The following is a 22,597-nucleotide window of genomic DNA, read 5'->3' as shown; positions in this document are numbered from 1 at the left end:
TCCAGCATATCTGGACTTGAGGTCAACCAATCCAAATCGAAGGCCCTCGATGTGTCCCTGCCACAAGTTGATCTTGAAACACTACGAAGCAACTATCCCTTCCACTGGTCTTCCTCTTCGATACCATATTTAGGGATTAGGTTAACTAAAGACCCCTCCAACCTGTTCCAATCTAACTACCTCCCAATGCTCTCACAAATATCTTCTTTACTTAATACCTGGCTACCACTATGCGTTTCTTGGTTAGGACGTATAGCAGCTGTGAAAATGTCCCTATTACCAAAACTGTTATACTTATACAGAGTGCTCCCTATCACAGTCCCTCCTTACTATCATAGGATTATACAAAATAAAGTTTTCAAATATATATGGGGTCCAACTAGACCCAGAGTGGCGAGACCTATTCTTCTCCGTAACAAGCTTCACGGAGGCCTGGGCATTCCCAACTTCTCACACTACTATCACGCAGCCCGCCTAGCTCAGTCCATCTTATACCATGCCAAAACAGAGACCCCACTTTGGGTTGCTCTCGAAGCCATTGATCTACACCCGATTAATATAGGCAACTTACTTTGGCTCCCTACATCAACAAGAGGACCCTTAACTAATCCATTTACACTTCACACACTTAAACTTTGGGATAGATTAAAAACTCCCTTTAAACTAATCTCTCCACACTCCCCACTTCTATCCTATTTAGGTCACCCTCAATTCCCCCCAGCCTACACAGAACCAGCTTCATTCCACGCCTGGGCCCAGGCGGGTCTGACTCGCATCTGTGATCTCGTCAGTGGAGACTCTGTGAAACCCTTCCCAACTATCCAGGAGCAATCGCAACTCCCTCACAGAGAATGTTTCCGCTACCTCCAAATTAAGCACTTCGTGCAAACAACTATAAAATCTAACCCTGGACTGGACACTCTAACCGAATTTGAGCGTATGTGCGAGTCGGATCCGCATGCCCCAGGTATTATCTCCCGCCTATACTCCCATCTTACATCACCACCCCCAGATCTACCCACATATGCACAGAGATGGTCGAGAGACCTTGATATTACCCTCGAACCAGAAGACTGGTCGACCATATGGTCCAATACAAAAAACTCATCCCAGAATGTTGTTGCCTCAGAAGCGAACTATAAAGTGCTTATACGCTGGTACCTAGTCCCAGCCAGAATCGTTAAATTTTTTCCTGAATCCTCCCCGAACTGTTTCAGAGGCTGTGGAGACAAGGGCACGCACCTACATATATGGTGGACATGCCCTCAAGCACAACGCTTCTGGGCAATAATATTTCAGATGGCAACCACCCTCCACCAAATTACCTTACCCCCTAGCCCCACAATAGCCCTCCTCAACCTTTTCCCACAAGACTACACCAGATCGCAACTTCGACTTCTCCTACATTTATTCACCGCAGCCAAACAGACGATAGCTAAGGCTTGGAAAACACCCACTCTTAACATAGTCGAAACGAAGAATAGGGTTACTCAAGCAATGATACACAGCAAAATAGAGGCAAAAATTCTTGATAAAGCCACCCAACACAACAGAGTATGGCGACCCTGGGTTGAACACTTTCTACCAACGGACATTGCTGAAGACCTAGTATCGCTTTAAGTGGGCATGGGCACCACCCCTAGACTCTATTATGACTCCTGTACCCGCGCGGGCCCGTCGGCATCTCTCTCTCCCCCCCCTTCTTCTCCTACCCACAACTCTCTCGCCTATACCCCCTCTACTCTACCCCTTCTCTTTATTTCACCTCTTGATGCCACCATACCCTCCAAACTTAAAAATAAGTAATATACTCTGTTACATGTATTACTTTTGGGGGCCCCCCCATAACTGATGTTGGGGAATGGCCCAAATCTATAGTGTTAAAAAAGGCATCATAGTCCCCTTTAATCTTTCATATATTTCCATGTTTAGTTCCAGCAAGCCGCATGATTTAGAAATATATACGCTACCTTAATACTCAGCTTTCCTTAAACCAATGTTCTCTGACATTATTTTTATGTACACTGCCATCTATTTGATAGAAACTATGTATGGAACTTAATGTAACAGTTGTATGTGAAATTGCCAATAAAACATTTGAAAAGAAAAATGCTGAAATTTAAATCTTTTCTATTTGTTCCATGCATACTGCTACTAGTCAGCAATGTACAGGAGCTGAGAATCAGTCGATTATTCTGCATTGAGTTAAAAGCATTAGAAGCTGCCCTGTGTTTGAAAATATTCAAAAAATTTGCACTCACACTGGTTTTAATTTTAACTTTTAATGTGAATGCCAAGACACTGGTCATATTTTTTATATATTAGCTAATTGGTTTCATGTTTTTCTTGTGGGAAAAAATCTTTAATCAAAGGAAGAAAGAAAGAAAAAAACTTTAATATTACCGACTTGCTATTGTCATCCTGATCCTGGGTTCTGTACACAGAGGGGGTCATTTACTATAGCACTGAAAAATGATCCTGCAGTCCCAGAAAATAGCACCCAATTAAGGCCGATTAAGACTTCAACTCTCAGAAACTGAGCGCTAATGCAAATGGAAAGCAGCGCTATTGCGGCAAAAATGCCTGTCAGATAACATATAGGCGGAATAGTGGAAGTCATTGGGGCTCGAACCTGCAAAATCCAAAGTTCTCACTGAAGGCTTATATGCAAGTTCTTTGCCATAAAAAGTATATGGGGACCCGGGTCCTGCCCCAGGGGACATGTATCAATTGGAAAAAATGTTTTTAAAATGGTTGTTTTTTTCAGGAGCAGTGATTTTAATAATGCTTAAAGTGAAACAATAAAAATTAAAAATTCCTTTTAAATATCATAGCTGGGGGGTGTCTATAGTATGCCTGTAAAGTAACGCACCTTTCCCGTGTTTATTACTGTACCGCAGCAAATTGACATTTCTAAAGGAAAACATTTGATTAAAAATTGCTTGCGGCTGTAATGAATAGCCAATTCCTGGTAATATAGAGTTAAAATCAAAGAGCCCTTTGAGTCTGTTATGGCGATTAAGGGGAACCCTGCACCAAAATAAAATTAAAAAAATGGCGTGGGGGTCCCCCCAAAATCCATACCAGACCAATATCCAAGCACGCAACCTGTCAGGCTGCAGGAAAAGAGGGGGGAACGAGAGAGCGCCCCCCTGAATCGTAACAGGCCACATGCCCTCAACATGGGAGGGTGCTTTGGGGTCCCCCCCAAAACACCTTGTCCCTATGTTGATAGGAACAAGGGCCTCATCCCCACAACCCTTGCCCGGTGGTTGTGGGGGTATGTGGGCGGGGGGCTTATCGGAAACTGGAAAGCCCCTTTAATAAGGGGGCCCCCAGAGCCTGCCCCCCCATTTGAATAGGTATCGGGTACATTGTACCCCTACCCATTCACCAAAAAAAGCAGTAAAATGTGACAAAAGACAATAGCTGTTTTTGACAATTCCTTTATTAAAAATGTCTTATTCTTTCCCCCGCTTCTTCCTCCGGTCTTCTTCATCTTCCTCTGGCTTCTTCTTCCCCCGGTCCGTCCTCCGGTCTTTCTCCTCCGCTGCTCCCGCTGAACATTCAAAAAACGAATCTCCTCCGATGCTGCAATGGGGCGGAAGACATGGCTCCGAGACCCCGCCCCTTTTGACTTTACCGCATGGGGCATGCTGTGTCAGTGATGTCACAAGGGGGTGGGGTCTCCTGATGACGTCATCCAGTGGCCATGCCCCATAGTTATGTATGAAATGTGCACTATGGAGGCACACTTTTCACCCCCCGATCACCCCCCTGTACCCCCTGTCATAGTGACACCAATAGCATTTTTTTTTTTTTACTGATTATTGCATTGGTGTCAGTTTGTGACAGTTATAAGTGATAGGGCAGTTAGTGTTAACCCCCTTTAGGTCTAGGATACCCCCCTAACCCCCAAATAAAGGTTTAACCCTGTGATCACCCCCCATCGCCAGTGTCACTAAGCGATCATTTTTCTGATCGCTGTATTAGTGTCACAGGTGATGCTAGTTAGGGAGGTAAGTATTTAGGTTCGCCGTCAGTGTTTTATAGCGTCAGGGACCCCCATATACTACCTAATAAAGGTTTTAACCCCCTGATTGTCCCCTAGTTAACCGCTTCACCAGTGATCAGCATATAACTGTTACGGGTGATGCTGGTTAGTTTATTTTTTATAGTTTCAGGGCACCCGCCTTTTATTATCTAATAAAGGTTTAACCCCTTGATCGCCCGGCGGTGATAAAAGTTAGGTTTTAGGGTCAGATAGGGTCTGCGTCGCCCCAGGCAGCGTCAGGTTAGCGCCATACCACTAACAACCAAGGAAGCAGCATACACCTCCCTTAGCGATATAGTATCTGAACGGATCAATATCTGATCCGATCAGATCTATACTAGCATCCCCAGCAGTTTAGGGTTCACAAAAACGCAGTGTTAGCGGGATCAGCCCAGATACCTGCTAGCACCTGCGTTTTGCCCCTCGGCCCAGCCCTTCCCAAGCCTCCCAAGTGCAATATTGATCGATCACTGTCACTTACAAAACACTAAACACACATAACTGCAGCGTTTGCAGAGTCAGGCCTGATCCCTGTGATCGCTAACAGTTTTTTGGTAGCGTTTTGATACAGTCGCTAACAGCCAGGAGCTTTTTTTACCTGTGAGTCTCACTAGTGTACCACTAAATTTAGAGCCCAAAATGGCAAATCGAAGGTACCCTAGTGAAGAGGCCTACACGTTTCTGAGCATGACAGATAGTGAAGAGGAAGTCACTCGTCTGTCAGATTCAGGCTCAGAATACGATCCTGAAGTCGACAGCAGCTCCATGACAGATAGCTCTGACAACGGAGTTGTGGTCCCTGCCAAGGTCAGGCGTACCAGACCCCGAACTTATTCTTCTGTCGTTGATGTGCAAGAACCGCAGGTCCCTCGTATGGAGCAGAGCAGTACTAGCGCCGCTATTCTTTCTGGTGAACTGGTAAGCACCAGCGGCCTAGTACACCCTGGTCGTACATCCAGCACTGCAGTAACACTTGGTGACGTGGCGAGTCCCATAAGTGCAGTTCCAGCTGGTGAGGTGGCAAGCGGGTGTCCCCCATCTACCAAGAAGATGAACACAGGTCTGTCATGCCCATAGTGCCCATAGTGCCCTTCCTGCTGCAATCCTATTTGGGAACCCACCACTTCTGCAGCACCCGTACTTCCCCCATTCACTGGCCAACCCGGCATTCAGGTGGAAACAGTTGATTTTACGTCACTTGATTTTTATTCGCTGATTTTCACAGAAGATCTCTATAGATCTATTGTGGACCAAAGCAATTTGTACGCTGGTCAATACATTGCCACTATTCCCCAGTCCTCCCTTGCCAGAGATTGGATACCAATTACGGTTTCCAAATTTTACCTTCCCAGCAAGCGTGCCAGATACGGGGTCAAGATGTATAAGCTCTGTGACAGGGCCACAGGCTATACATGTAGTTATATGGTTTAAGAGGGAAAAGATAGTCACGTAGAGCCGACAAACTGCCCTGACTACATAGGAAGTGCTGGCCAGATTGTGTGGGACTTGGTGTCACCCTTATTCGGAAAGGGGTACCACTTATATGTGGACAATTATTACACGAGCGTGACACTTTTAGTCACTTGTTTGATCAGCAGATTGGAGCATGTGGCACTGTGCAACCTAATCGTCTGGGCTTTCCCCAACGGCTTGTAGATTCCTGTCTTAGGCTGGGGGAGAGAGCCTGCTTGCAGTGTAATAATTTGCCCGCTATGAAGTGGAGGGATAATAAGAATGTTTTTGTTCTTACCTCCCTTCATGCAGACATGACGGTCCAAATTACTACGGGGACTGGTGTTGTGGAGAAACCCCTCTGTGTCCACAAATATAACCAAAATATGGGAGGGGTGGACCTCAACGACCAGTTATTGGCACCGTACTTAATTGCCCGTAAGGCCAGACGCTGGTACAAGAAAGTATCTGTCTATTTATTTCGGTTGGCTTTGCTGAACGCTTATGTGCTATACAGAGCTTCAAGACAGACTGGATCCTTCCTTAAATTCAAGGAAGAGATCATCAGAGCCCTTCTGTTTACAGACGGTGCTCCACCTCACCTTCCCCAACCAAATGCAGTAAGCCGGCTGCATGAGAGGTATTTTCTTTATGTCCTCCCGAGTACCCCTACCCAACGAGCCCCCCAAAAAAGATGTTGTGTCTGCAGCAAGCGTGGATATAGGCGTGACACCCACTTTTACTGTCCCTCCTGTCCTGACAATTTTGGTCTTTGCATTGGTGAATTTTTTTAACGCTACCATACACTAGTTGAGTATTAGCATAGGGTACAGCACTGCACAGACTAGGCACACTTTCACAGGGTCTCCCAAGATGCCATCGCATTTTGAGAGACCCCAACCTGGAACCAGTTACAGTTACAAAAGTTACAGTTACAAAAAAAGTGTAAAAAAAAACCACAAAAAAATATATAGCACAAAAAAAACCAAAATAGTTGTCGTTTTATTGTTCTCTCTCTATTCTCGGTCTATTGTTCTGCTCTTTTTTACTGTATTCTATTCTGCAATGTTTTATTGTTATGTTTTATCATGTTTGCTTTATAGGTATGCAATTTTTTTATACTTTACTGTTTACTGTGTTTTATTGTTAACCATTTTTTTGTTTTCAGGTACGCCATTCAGCTGCATAGCGGATTTATTTATCTTGACAGCAACAGCGTTTGCTCCCACGATACATAAAGCCGTGACTCCAGCGCTGTCGGAGGTGATTTCACCACCACAGTTAAAAAAAAAGAGCATATATGCCGAAGCATGGGGGCAGCAGGGGCGGAGGAGCGATTTGCTCCTACCTTTTGCGGGTGGATGCCCCCCATGCTTCGGCATATATATATATATATTTTAGGCACAGGTTGCGTTAAAAAATGTTTTATTTTTTACTATTTTTTTTTTTTTTTATTTGCTTTGCAGGTATGGTAAGTCTTACTGTTATACTGTAATGTTACTTTGTTTGATTGTTATAGCTTAGCAGGTACGCCATTAATTGCTTAGCAGGTATGTCATTCAGTTGCAGCACGGATTTATTTATCTTGACAGCAACAGCGTTTTTCCCAAAAAAATGCGTTTGAAAAACGTCCTCCGGTCTTTCTCCTCCGCTGCTCCCGCTGAACATTCAAAAAACGAATCTCCTCCGATGCTGCAATGGGGCGGAAGACATGGCTCCGAGACCCCGCCCCTTTTGACTTTACCGCATGGGGCATGCTGTGTCAGTGATGTCACAAGGGGGTGGGGTCTCCTGATGACGTCATCCAGTGGCCATGCCCCATAGTTATGTATGAAATGTGCACTATGGAGGCACACTTTTCACCCCCCGATCACCCCCCTGTACCCCCTGTCATAGTGACACCAATAGCATTTTTATTTTTTTACTGATTATTGCATTGGTGTCAGTTTGTGACAGTTATAAATGATAGGACAGTTAGTGTTAACCCCCTTTAGGTCTAGGATACCCCCCTAACCCCCAAATAAAGGTTTAACCCTGTGATCACCCCCCATCGCCAGTGTCACTAAGCGATCATTTTTCTGATCGCTGTATTAGTGTCACAGGTGATGCTAGTTAGGGAGGTAAGTATTTAGGTTCGCCGTCAGTGTTTTATAGCGTCAGGGACCCCCATATACTACCTAATAAAGGTTTTAACCCCCTGATTGTCCCCTAGTTAACCGTTTCACCAGTGATCAGCGTATAACTGTTACGGGTGATGCTGGTTAGTTTATTTTTTATAGTTTCAGGGCACCCGCCTTTTATTATCTAATAAAGGTTTAACCCCTTGATCGCCCGGCGGTGATAAAAGTTAGGTTTTAGGGTCAGATAGGGTCTGCGTCGCCCCAGGCAGCGTCAGGTTAGCGCCATACCACTAACAACCAAGGAAGCAGCATACACCTCCCTTAGCGATATAGTATCTGAACGGACCAATATCTGATCCGATCAGATCTATCAGATCTATACTAGCATCCCCAGCAGTTTAGGGTTCACGATCCGATCAGATCTATACTAGCATCCCCAGCAGTTTAGGGTTCACAAAAACGCAGTGTTAGCGGGATCAGCCCAGATACCTGCTAGCACCTGCGTTTTGCCCCTCGGCCCAGCCCTTCCCAAGCCTCCCAAGTGCAATATTGATCGATCACTGTCACTTACAAAACACTAAACACACATAACTGCAGCGTTCGCAGAGTCAGGCCTGATCCCTGTGATCGCTAACAGTTTTTTGGTAGCGTTTTGATACAGTCGCTAACAGCCAGGAGCTTTTTTTTACCTGTGAGTCTCACTAGTGTACCACTAAATTTAGAGCCCAAAATGGCAAATCGAAGGTACCCTAGTGAAGAGGCCTACACGTTTCTGAGCATGACAGATAGTGAAGAGGAAGTCACTCGTCTGTCAGATTCAGGCTCAGAATACGATCCTGAAGTCGACAGCAGCTCCATGACAGATAGCTCTGACAACGGAGTTGTGGTCCCTGCCAAGGTCAGGCGTACCAGACCCCGAACTTATTCTTCTGTCGTTGATGTGCAAGAACCGCAGGTCCCTCGTATGGAGCAGAGCAGTACTAGCGCCGCTATTCTTTCTGGTGAACTGGTAAGCACCAGCGGCCTAGTACACCCTGGTCGTACATCCAGCACTGCAGTAACACTTGGTGACGTGGCGAGTCCCATAAGTGCAGTTCCAGCTGGTGAGGTGGCAAGCGGGTGTCCCCCATCTACCAAGAAGATGAACACAGGTCTGTCATGCCCATAGTGCCCATAGTGCCCTTCCTGCTGCAATCCTATTTGGGAACCCACCACTTCTGCAGCACCCGTACTTCCCCCATTCACTGGCCAACCCGGCATTCAGGTGGAAACAGTTGATTTTACGTCACTTGATTTTTTTTCGCTGATTTTCACAGAAGATCTCTATAGATCTATTGTGGACCAAAGCAATTTGTACGCTGGTCAATACATTGCCACTATTCCCCAGTCCTCCGTTGCCAGAGATTGGATACCAATTACGGTTTCCAAATTTTACCTTCCCAGCAAGCGTGCCAGATACGGGGTCAAGATGTATAAGCTCTGTGACAGGGCCACAGGCTATACATGTAGTTATATGGTTTAAGAGGGAAAAGATAGTCACGTAGAGCCGACAAACTGCCCTGACTACATAGGAAGTGCTGGCCAGATTGTGTGGGACTTGGTGTCACCCTTATTCGGAAAGGGGTACCACTTATATGTGGACAATTATTACACGAGCGTGACACTTTTAGTCACTTGTTTGATCAGCAGATTGGAGCATGTGGCACTGTGCGACCTAATCGTCTGGGCTTTCCCCAACGGCTTGTAGATTCCTGTCTTAGGCTGGGGGAGAGAGCCTGCTTGCAGTGTAATAATTTGCCCGCTATGAAGTGGAGGGATAATAAGAATGTTTTTGTTCTTACCTCCCTTCATGCAGACATGACGGTCCAAATTACTACGGGGACTGGTGTTGTGGAGAAACCCCTCTGTGTCCACAAATATAACCAAAATATGGGAGGGGTGGACCTCAACGACCAGTTATTGGCACCGTATTTAATTGCCCGTAAGGCCAGACGCTGGTACAAGAAAGTATCTGTCTATTTATTTCGGTTGGCTTTGCTGAACGCTTATGTGCTATACAGAGCTTCAAGACAGACTGGATCCTTCCTTAAATTCAAGGAAGAGATCATCAGAGCCCTTCTGTTTACAGACGGTGCTCCACCTCACCTTCCCCAACCAAATGCAGTAAGCCGGCTGCATGAGAGGTATTTTCTTTATGTCCTCCCGAGTACCCCTACCCAACGAGCCCCCCAAAAAAGATGTTGTGTCTGCAGCAAGCGTGGATATAGGCGTGACACCCACTTTTACTGTCCCTCCTGTCCTGACAATTTTGGTCTTTGCATTGGTGAATTTTTTTAACGCTACCATACACTAGTTGAGTATTAGCATAGGGTACAGCACTGCACAGACTAGGCACACTTTCACAGGGTCTCCCAAGATGCCATCGCATTTTGAGAGACCCCAACCTGGAACCGGTTACAGTTACAAAAGTTACAGTTACAAAAAAAGTGTAAAAAAAAACCACAAAAAAATATATAGCATAAAAAAAAACAAAATAGTTGTCGTTTTATTGTTCTTTCTCTATTCTCGGTCTATTGTTCTGCTCTTTTTTACTGTATTCTATTCTGCAATGTTTTATTGTTATGTTTTATCATGTTTGCTTTATAGGTATGCAATTTTTTTATACTTTACTGTTTGCTGTGTTTTATTGTTAACCATTTTTTTGTTTTCAGGTACGCCATTCAGCTGCATAGCGGATTTATTTATCTTGACAGCAACAGCGTTTGCTCCCACGATACATAAAGCCGTGACTCCAGCGCTGTCGGAGGTGATTTCACCACCACAGTTAAAAAAAAGAGCATATATGCCGAAGCATGGGGGGCAGCAGGGGCGGAGGAGCGATTTGCTCCTACCTTTTGCGGGTGGATGCCCCCCATGCTTCGGCATATATATATATATATTTTAGGCACAGGTTGCGTTAAAAAATGTTTTATTTTTTACTATTTTTTTTTTTTTTATTTGCTTTGCAGGTATGGTAAGTCTTACTGTTATACTGTAATGTTACTTTGTTTGATTGTTATAGCTTAGCAGGTACGCCATTAATTGCTTAGCAGGTATGTCATTCAGTTGCAGCACGGATTTATTTATCTTGACAGCAACAGCGTTTGCTCCCACGATACATTAAGCCGTGACTCCAGCACTGTAGGAGGTGATTTCACCACCACAGTTAAAAAAAGAGCATATATGCCGAAGCATGGGGGCAGCAGGGGCGGAGGAGCGATTTGTTCCTACCTTTTGGGGCGGATGCCCCCATGCTTTGGCATATATAAATGGTGCATGTATGCCCATCATTAGAAGTGGGTGGATGAAGGGAGATATTCTAATGGTGGGCATACCCACCGATCAATCTCTTTTTTTCGTTCAGCCCACAGGCTGCATGAAAAAAAAGTTTACAATATATGCTCAACAAGGACCAGCAACGTACTGGTATGTTGCTGGACTTTGAGTGGTTATACCAGAATTATGCCTGCAGGTTTAAGTATCATCTTGGTATCATTCTTTTCAGCCAGCGGTCATCTTTCATATAAAAGCAATCCTAGCGGCTAATTAGCCTCTAGACTGCTTTTACAAGCAGTGGGAGGGAATGCCCCCCCCACCGTCTTTCATGTTTTTCTCTGGCTCTCCTGTCCCAACAGGGACCTGATAATGCAGCCGGTGATTCAGCCAGCTGACCATAGAGCTGATCAGAGACCAGAATGGCTCCAAATATCTCTATGGCCTAAGAAACCGGAAGCTACGAGCATTTCATGACTTAGATTTCACCGGATGTAAACAGTGTCATTGGGAAACTAGGAAAGCATTTTATCACACCGATCTTGGTGTGGTCAGATGCTTTGAGTGCAGAGGAGAGATCTAGGGTCTAACAGACCCCAATTATTTCAAATAAGAGTACCTGTCGATACCTATTGCTATCATGGGGATATTTACATTCCCTGAGATAACAATAAAAATGATAAAAAAAAAAAAAAAAAGGAACAGTTTAAAAATAAGATATAAAAGCAAAAAAATAATGAAAAAAAAAAAAAGCACCCCTGCCCCCCCCCTGCTCTCCCGCAAAGGCGAACGCAAGCGTTGGTCTGGCGTCAAATGTAAACAGCAATTGCACCATGCATGTGAGGTATCACCGCGAAGGTCAGATCGAGGGCAGTCATTTTAGCAGTAGACCTCCTCTGTAAATCTAAAGTGGTAACCTGTAAAGGCTTTTAAAAATGTATTTAGTTTGTCACCACTGCACGTTTGTGCGCAATTTTGAAGCATGTCATGTTTGGTATCCATGTACTCGGATAATCTTTTTTATTTCATCAAACATTTGAGCAATATAGTTTGTTTTAGTGCATTTAAATTTAAAAAATTGTGTTTTTTCCCAAAAAAATGCGTTTGAAAAATTGCTGCGCAAATACTGTGTAAAAAAAATAATAATAATAAAACGCCCACCATTTTAATCTGTAGGGCATTTGCTTTAAAAAAAATATATAATGTTTGGGGGTTCATAGTAATTTTCTTGCAAAAAAAATAATTTTTTCATGTAAACAAAAAGTGTCAGAAAGGGCTTTGTCTTCAAGTGGTTAGAAGAGTGGGTGATGCGTGACATAAGCTTCTAAATGTTGTGCATAAAATGCCAGGACAGTTCAAAACCCCCCCAAAGGACCCCATTTTGGAAAGTAGACATCCCAAGCTATTTGCTGAGAGGCATGTCGAGTCCATGGAATATTTTATATTGTGACACAAGTTGCGGGAAAAAGACAATTTTTTTTTTTTTTGCACAAAGTTGTCACTAAATGATATATTGCTCAAACATGCCATGGGAATATGTGAAATTACACCCCAAAATACATTAGTGTTGCTTCTCCTGAGTACGGGAATACCACATGTGTGAGACTTTTTGGGAGCCTAGCCGTGTACGGGACCCCGAAAACCAAGCACCGCCTTCAGGCTTTCTAAGGGCGTAAATTTTGTATTTCACTCTTCACTGCCTATCACAGTTTCAGAGGCCATGGAATGCCCAGGTGTTACAAAACCCCCCAAATGACCCCATTTTGGAAAGTAGAAACCCCAAGCTATTTGCTGAGATTCATGGTTTGTGCTATCTTGGCTTTTTTTTTTTGAAAAAATATTCCATGGAATCAACATGCCTCTCAGCAAATAGCTTGGGGTGTCTACTTTCCAAAATTGGGACATTTGTGGGGGGTTTGTGCCATCTTGGCATTTTATGGCCTTCAAAACTGTGATAGGTAGGGAGGAGTGAAATCAAAAATTTACGACCTTAGAAATCCTGAAGGCGGTGCTTGGTTTTCGGGGCCCTGTACGCGGCTAGGCTCCCAAAAAGTCCCACACATGTGGTATCCCCATACTCAGGAGAAGCAGCTAAATGTATTTTGGGGTGAAATTTCACATATAACCATGGCATGTGTGAGTAATATATCATTTAGTGACAACTTTTAGTAATTTTTTTTTTATCATTATTCAATCACTTGGGACAAAAAAAATGTAATATTTAATGGGCGCAACATGCCTCTCAGCAATTTCCTTGGGGTGTCTACTTTCCAAAATGGGGTCATTTGGTTAGGGGTTTGCACTGCCCTGCCATTTTAGCACCTCAAAAAATGCCATAGGCAGTCATAAACTAAAAGCTGTGTAAATTCCAGAAAATGTACCCTAGATTGTAGACACTATAACTTTTGCGCAAACCAATAAATATACGCTTATTGACATTTTTTTTACCAAAGACATCTGGCCGAATACATTTTGGCCTAAATGTATGACTAAAATTGAGTTTATTGAATTTTTTCATAACAAAAAATATCATTTTTTTTCAAAATTTTCGGTCTTTTTCCGTTTATAGCACAAAAAATAAAAACCACAGAGGTGATCAAATATCATAAAAAGAAAGCTCTATTTGTGGGAAAAAGGACACAAATTTCGTTTGGGTACAGCATTGTATGAGCGCGCAATTAGCAGTTAAAGCGACACAGTGCCAAATTGTAAAAAGTGCTCTGGTCAGGAAGGGGGTAAATCCTTCCGGGGCTGAAGTGGTTAAAGGGGGACTTCCAGATTCTGATAAGCCCCCCGCCCGCAGACCTCCACAACCACCAGGCAAGGGTTGTGGGGATGAGGCTCTTGTCCCCATCAACATGGGGACAAGGTGCTTTGGGGGGCTACTCCAAGCACTCTCCCCATGTTGAGGGCACGTGGCCTGGTACAGATATGGAGGGGGAGGGCCGTGCTCTTGTCCCCCCCTTTTCCTGCAGCCTGCCAGGTTGCATGCTCAGATAAGGATCTGGTATGTATTTTGGGGGGCCACCACGCCATTTTTATTCAAATTTTGGTGCAGGGTTCCCCTTAATATCCATACCAGACCTGAAGGGTCTGGTGTGGATTTTGGGGGGGGGGGGCTCTACACTATTTTTTTCCACATTTTAGCATGGAATTCTCCTTAAAGTCCATTCCAGATCTGAAGGGCCTGGTATGCACTGGAGGGGGGACCCTACGCCGTTTTTTTCCATGATTTTTGAATAGCTAATTTTTTTAATTCCACACCATAATATTTTTGAATAATTACATACCATTGCATGCATTTGAAGAGTTAAAATGATGGAATAAACCAAACTGATGTGCATTCAATAATTATGCTGCTGAGTACAATGTACATTTTCAGGAGGTGATACTATTGGTGGGAATCAAACCCATGACTTGAACCTTTGAAGATAGCAGGGCATAACACTACGCTATGGTGCTGAGCACAATCATTCATAGAAAACACTATTACTAATGTTTGATTATTTTCATTGTATACAATAATGTTTTGCATTTGAAACATTAATATTATGGTACCAACCATGCTCATGTGCCATTGGGTAGGGATGAGCCGAATGCCCCCGGTTTGGTTCGCACCAGAACTTGCGAAGAGGCCAAAAATTTGTGCGAATATTGTTAGAGTCTATGGGACATGAAAAATCAAAAGTACTAATTTTAAAGGCTTATATGCAAGTTATTGCCATAAAACGTGTATGAGAACCGAGACCTGCCCCAGGGGACATGTATCAATGCAAAAAAAAGTTTCAAAAACTGCAGTTTTTTCAGGAGCAGTGTTTTTAATAATGTCTTTTTTTAATAATGCAGTTTTTGTAGGAGTAGTGATTTTAATAATGCTTAAAGTGAAACAATAAAAATGAAATATTCCTTTTAATATTGTGCCTGGGGGTTGTCCTTAGTATGCCTGTAAAGTAGTGCATCTTTCCCATGTTTAGAACAGTACCACAGCAAAATGACATTTCTAAAGGAAAAAAAATGTCATTTAAAACTGCTAGCGGCTGTAATGTATTGTCGGATGCTGGCAATGTAGATGAAAATTGAAAAAAATGGTGTGAGTTCTCCCCGCAGTCCATTACCAGGTCCTTTTGGGTCTGGTATGAATATTAAGAGGAAGCTTGCATCAAAATAAAAAAAAATTGCATGGGGGTCTCCCCGTAATCCATACCAGGCCCTTCAGGTCTGGTATGGATATTAAGGGAAACCCTGCGCCAAATTTTGAAAAATAAAATGGCGTGGGGGTCCCCCAAAATCCATACCAGACCCTTATCCGAGCACGCAGCAGGAAAAGAGGGGGGATGAGAGAGTGCCCCCCCTCCTGAACTGTATCAGGCCACATGCCCTCAACATGGGGAGGGTGCTTTGGGGTCCCCCCAAAACACCTTGTTCCCATGTTGATGGGGACAAGGGCCTCATCCCCACTACCCTTGCACGGTGGTTGTGGTGGTCTGCATGCAGGGGGGCTTATCAAAACCTGGAAGTCCCCTTTAATAAGGGGGCCCCCAGATCTGCCCCCCAAGTGAATGGGTAGGGGTACATTGTACCCCTACCCATTCATCAAAAAAAAGCAGTGAAATTTCACAAAAAACAATAGCCAGTTTTTGACAATTCCTTTATTGTAAAATAGCTCTGAGTGGTCTTCTCCCCCGGGCTGTGTCTCCCGCTGTCATCTTGTCCTGGTGCTGTCTCTCACGCCACCGCCTACTTCTCCCGCTGCCATGTTCTTCTTCCCCCGCCGTCTTCCTCTGTTGTGTTGTCCCCACTGTCTGGCATCTTACCCAGCCATGGGGTGTGACAATCTGTTGACGTGACACGCAGAGCCTGCCCCCTTTATTTTCTGGAAAAAAGGGGTGGGCTTTCCGTGTGGCATCAATGGATGGTCACGCCCCATGGCTGTGTAAGAGACATTCAAATGATGAAGACGGTGGGGGTGGAAGAACATGGCGGCAAGGAAGAACACAGCTGCGGGAGAAGTAGGCGGTGGTGGGAAAGACAGCGACAATAGAGACAGCACTAGGAGAAGATGACAGCAGGAGACATGGCTCAGGGGAGAAGACCACTCAGAACTATTTTACAATAAAGGAATTGTCAAAATCGGCTAATATTGTTTGTCACATTTCACTGCTTTTTTTGGTGAATGGGTAGGCTTACAATGTACCCGATACCCATTCACATGGGGGTGGGATCTAGGGGCCCCGTTATTAAAGGGGGCTTTCAGAATCTGATAAGCCCCCACCTGCAGACCCCCACAACCACCAGGCAAGGGTTGTAGGGATGAGGCACTTGTCCCCATCAATATGGGGACAAGGTGTTTTTGGGGGGGACCCCAAAGCACCCTCCCTATGTTGAGGGCATATGGCCTGGTATGGTTCAGGAGGAGGGGGAGTGCACTCTCATCCCCCCTCTTTTCCTGCGACCTGCCAGGTTGCATGCTCGGATAAGGGTCTGGCATGGATTTTCAGGAGGACCCCCATGCTATTTTTTTATTTTGATCCCGGGTTCCCCTTAATATCCATACCAGACCTGAAGGGCCTGGTAATGGACTGGGGGTGGAACCCTACACCATTTTTGTTAAATTTTGGCATGGGGGGTCCCTCCCTGAATCCATACTAGACCCAAAGGGCCTGGCATAGACCTGGGGGGACCCCATACCATTTTTTTGCAATTTTTTTGGCTGGCTTTTTTTTTTTTTTTTTTTTACTTTCAGTGGGGAAGCCGCTGAGAGCTCAAAATTCATTGGTTGTTAAGGATGTGGCAGCTGGCTTCCCAGGCCCCCGGTTAGCAACCAGCTATATACAGTGTTAAAATAATAACCGCAAGACACACCAAAAATCACATCACCAATGCAACAGTTGTGTTTCTGGTGCAGTTCCATTGAAATCTATTACCTGCAAATCGCATGAAAAAAGTCCCCGACCATTTCCAAAAAAGCACTGGCCGCAATGCGCATAGATGTGAACTAGTACCATAGGAAACTATGGTAAATTGACTGTAGAGTGTTTCTGAAAACTGCAAAACGCACTAAAAAATGCATAGGTGTAAACCTAGGGTCGAGGCCAGTTCACACCAGAGTGAGAGGAGAGGCTCTTTACAGGCACTATGCATGCGCTATTTTTAGCGCTATAGCTCCTGTAAAGTGCCTCCAGTGTAAAAGCAGCCTAAGATATCAAAGATCTTACACTTCCCCAAAACCACCACCCACAAAACGAATTAAAAATAACGGAAAAGAACAACAAACAAGCTCAATAATGTACTTTTTATTTTGCCAGCAGAAACAAAATTCTGTACATTCATTTTCTAGCTTAAAAAAATTTCAACAGGATATATGGTGCTACATTTAGCAAAACAGTTAGCAATTGGGTTTTAGGGGCCTGCTAATAGGAGCTTACAATCTAAAATTATTCTTACAAAGCATTCCAACAGAATATTAAAAAAAGCCACATGTTCAAAATATAACGCCCGCCACCACCCCACAAATCCACACACATACATACAATGGTGTCCATGTTCTGCCGGAAGCTGCATTTCTGTGTACATGATTAAGCAATGAGATCAAAGAGTAGAAGGTCAGCACATGCTCCCAAACCATGTTTGCATGGTCAGACAGGAACAATACACACACAACATTAACAGCATGGCCACATAAACCCACTTTTGATTGAAAAAATGCACAAGAATTTCAGCAAACAAACAGCCCTAGTTGGACGTTTGTTAATACGCACAATATCGTTCCTTCTCCCCCACAAATCACTTAAAAAAAAAACCTGACCTTTTCAGGCCAAACAAACCCCCCCACTGCAGCCTTTTATATAAGATAGGTTGTATTGTTAGCACACTCACACATGCCCAATAGAAGTACACGCCCACCAGTATCTGTCTCTTCATGTATATCTAAAGTGATTGCACCTGATGAGCAGGAACACATAATGCTATTTGCAACAGGCCAAAGATCGAAGGCCATTTGCATGCACATAAACAAAGCAACAGTTTTCTAAGCATATGTACCTATGCAGTGTAAACCCTACAATTTTAAATGTCCAAGTCCCTGGGTATGTTTAGTGCTAACAAACATTAACATCATTCTCTGGCTGCAATGAGCTTCCAATCTAAAGTCCAAAACTAACTTTCTTACATTACAGACTATTCAACAGGAGACAAATATGGTGCCAGCATGTCTTTGGATTGTAGTGAGAAACCCACACAGGGAGAGCATATAAACTTCGGCACAAGCATTAGCATGTCGGGGAATTGAACCGGCAACCCCAGTGCTGCTAGACAGAAATGCTACCCACTGAGCCAGCCTCACACATGTTCTCTGCATCTCTGTGGTGTGAACCAGCTCTAAGTCCATAGCCATGCTCAGTGTCACAAGCAATACACAATATATTGGCCTAAGTATTGGGACGCCTGCCTTTTTAAATGCACATGAACTGTAATGGCATCCCAGTCTTAGTCTTAGTCCGTAGGGTTTAAAATTCATTTGGCCCACCCTTTGCAGCTATAACAGCTTAAACTCTTCTGGGAAGGCTGTCCACAAGGTTTAGGAGTGTGTCTATGGGAATGTTTGACCATTCTTTCAAGTGCATTTGTGAGGTCAGGCACTGGTGTTGGACGAAAGGACCTGGCTTACAGTCTCTGCTCTAATTCATCCCCAAGGTGTTCTGTTGTGTTGAGGTCAGGACTCTGTCCAGGCCAGTCAAGTTCCATAAAGACATGGATGAGTGAGTTTGGGGTGGAGGAACTCGACTGGCTGCACAGAATCATGAACTCAACCCTATAGAACACCTTTTGGCTGAATTAGAGCAGACTGCGAGCCAGGCCTTCATATCCAACATCAGTGCCTGGCCTCATAAATGCACTTCTGAAACAATGGTCAAATATTCCCATAGACACACCAAACCTTCTAGACAGCCTTCCCAGAAACTGTTCTAGCTGCAGAGGGTGGGCCAAATCAAATTTTAACCCTACAGACTAAGACTGGGCTGCCATTAATGTTCATGTGTGTGTAAAGGCAGGTGTCACAATACTTTTGACTAGATAGTGTATCTGGCAAGATTTACAATGGTGGTGGAACCCTCCTACATATAAATACTACATTTAGACATAGTTTTAGGACCTAGGAGATGAGACAACTTCTCTACATGAACCAGCATGTTTGGGAATCAAACCCAGATGCTCAAGGATGCGAAGCAGAAGTTCTAACCCCTAAGCCACAGGGCTGCCACATGTGAAAACCTCCTACACATAAATACACATAAATAATGCATTTCTTTGGACATACAGGTGATGGAATTACATTACTCAAGAATTATTCTTCTTGATTTATTCTGTTATATTTGGTGGTTCTTTGTGGGTCAGTGTAGAATAGTGATGTTACCCTCAAATTTTTGGGAATTACATTTTGACCAAAACATCAAAACATTCCACATTCTAGCATTCTTAAAAACAAAATATTTGAAGTAGAAGCAACAATGTTTCAAAGGAAAATTTTTTTAGCGAAAGATACATTTCATCTCAACATTAAAAGGATTTATTTGGGAAAGTTGCAATTGTACCATTAGAATCAATGGCTAAAACTTGCATTGGACTATAATATTATTTGCTATAGTGTCTTGTAAAAAAGACACTGGAGCTAAAATGAGAGCTATTTGCAGGTCTGAGCATGCTCAGTTGTGTTGGCACCTAGTTGTACAAAAACAGGGAATTTATCTCTTCTCAGACTTTTAAAGATATTTCAGTGTAGAAATCACTTTTTCACACAGTTTAAAAGCAGATTATCTTTAAATAATATACTGCATATTTCAGTACTATTTAGGCAATTATATCATCCTCTAAACAATATTTCCATGTGCAATTCTCCAGGTTTTAACAGAGTAAGGTTTTGGGCACTATTTGGTTTCAGGGAGCTATAGTAAATTTGATTTTGGGAGTATTTCCTCACCAGCGCTATAGTGAATCTTGTTTTAGCGCTAATTAGCACTAATTTGCGGCACTTAGTGCTAATAATAAAATGCGCCATAATAAATGACCCCCTGTGTGTTCCTGACCTGGAAGAGGCAAGAAGCCAATGAAGTCTGGAAAGTCTGCCATCCTTTATCAATGTTCAAGGTCAGGGACTGTCTAGCTATTGAATCAAGGATCAACTTCACAATGCCAATATATCCACTCTGAAAGTCAGACAAGTGCTTATTGCAATAAATAATTTCCATAAATCATCTATATCGTGCCACTGTATTATTTTTTTAATCCTTGAAGTACCTTATTCCTGCAGTCCTGTTATGTGGTTACATGACAAGTGGCGATCACCCCAACAAATAGAATTTGCAGCAAGGTGCACATGGAAGAGCAACAACAACAAAAAATGTTTTGTTTTGTGATGTGCGTTGCCCTTGTTTGTTTGTGATGGTCACATGATCTTTCTTTGTTCTTTGGCATCTGCAGGGAAAGATCCTTGGGAGAGGCTTCTATTACTCTGCTGATGTATGTTCTCCACAGTATGAGTCTGTTTCTGAGCAGCCCTGATTGGCGCTGTGCCAGTCACAGGACTAGAAAAAAAAAGTTTAATCACTTAAGGACCAAGCCTATTTTTCAAACTTGGTGTTTACAAGTTAAAATCATTTTTTTTTTTTGCTAGAAAATTACTTATAACCCCCAAACATTTTATATTTTTCAGACACCCTAGAGAATAAAATGGTGGTTGTTGCAATACTTTATGTCACATTTTTTAATTAAAAAATAATACTGTGTAAGATAATGTTATGCTGAGTAAATTGATCCCCAACATGTCATGATTCAAAATTGCACCCGCTCGTGGAATGGCGACAAACTTAGACCCTTAAAAATCTCCATAGGCGACGCTTAAAAATTTCTACAGATTACCAGTTTTGAGTTAGAGAAGGTCTAGTGCTACAATTATTGCTCTCGTTCTAACGATCGTGGCAATATCACACATCAAATATGCATACCCCTTGAGTCCTTACATCAAATCAAGCCCTGGTGACCACCTTTAGAACCAAGACCAGCCGCATGCCTTCAGATTTTTGTTACAAGCCATTCACGATCTGAGAGGTATAAGCCTCTTCAGATCTGTGAGTTCCGGTAAGCCTCTCTCCTAAGGGTGATGGTGCTGTCAGTTATCTTGTGAGCACTCCACTTTCGAATATTTGGACACACTATTTGGATACATCATTATTTCCACGTGGACACACTAAACAGAACTTTGCCATTTATATGGACTGTCACATTATTTCACATTGACATTGTTTGTTTCAGATTAACTTATTTTTCTTTTTTTTGTTATTTACACTTCTTTATCACATATACATTTATGTTATTGAATACTTTGTTTTCTCTCTTATGCGAGTTCTTGATATAGTTCTCACTTTCATAATATAAATTTAGTGCAGCATCTTTCTATCTACTTTTTATTTTTACACTGTCCTTTTAAAAAAAAAAAAAAAAATTGGGGTCACTTTTATTCCCATTACAAGGAATGTAAACATCCCTTCTAATAGAAAAAAAGCATGACAGGGCCTCTTAAATGTGAGATCTGTGGTCAAAAAGACCTCAGATCTCATATTTACATGTAAATGCAATTAAAAAAAAAGTCTTTAAAAAAAAAAAAATAATAATAATAATTTCTCCTTTAAGACCATTGGGCGGAAGTGACATTTGACGTTGCTTGCGTCATCCAATGTTATGGAGCTGAGCGGGGACCATCTTTCCCTTACTCGGGTCCATGTCTCAGAGGTGAGAGGACCCGATTGGTTCCGCCTCTACCGATGGCTCCGGAGACAACCTGAGTGTGGCGAGAGGGGGGCCTTCTCCCGCCACCGATAAAAGTGATCTTGCGGTGAATCCGCCACAGAGACAACTTTTATCAGAAAGAGGACCGTCTGCCATTTAAGAATATACCAGGGTTATGGCAGCTATCCGCAGTTTTCTACGTCAAAGTACCAACGTATATTTATAAAACTTAGGTATCCGAAAAAATCTTTTTCTGCTCCCAGTAAATCTTTATTGAACATCAAAAGTGTGTTTTTTGTGCATTAATATGGTGTAGGCAGTCAAAGATGATTGATCCATCCAAGGCTCTTTTTCTTTTACTTTAAAGGTTATAGCCATTACATTTGATATATTTAATACTGATTTACAGTATATTAAAACTAAGATTTTTTGTGAGTTTCTTAGTGATCTAACCAAGCTGTTCTGATGGTGTGAAGGACAGGGGAGATATTAAACCCCTAATGTCTCCATAAAGAGTACCTGTCACCTGCCCAATTCTATCACGTGGGGGATTAATAACTCTTTGTTATGGCAATCAAGGAAAAATACAACCATAAATAAATAAAAACATAAATAAAAGAAAAAAAGTTTTTTTAAAAATATAATAAAATGTGTTGCCTGCATACATGCGTAAACACACATTTAGGGTGTGCACGGGTATATAAACCATGGTGGTACCACATCAGAGGGAGCACAATTTTATCACAAGAGCTTCTAGTTCATTCTAAACTGATGAGCAGTAAAGGCTTTTAAAGCATCATCTATGACCATTTTTGGGTACCGTTGTTTTTTGCAATATCACAGACACACGCAATTTTAAGATGTGGCATATTTGGTA

Source organism: Aquarana catesbeiana, linkage group LG01 (assembly GCF_042186555.1).
Source record: "Aquarana catesbeiana isolate 2022-GZ linkage group LG01, ASM4218655v1, whole genome shotgun sequence".
NCBI lineage: Eukaryota > Metazoa > Chordata > Amphibia > Anura > Ranidae > Aquarana > Aquarana catesbeiana.
The sequence above is the reverse complement of the archived record's forward strand: the minus strand, read 5'-3'. Positions refer to the sequence as shown.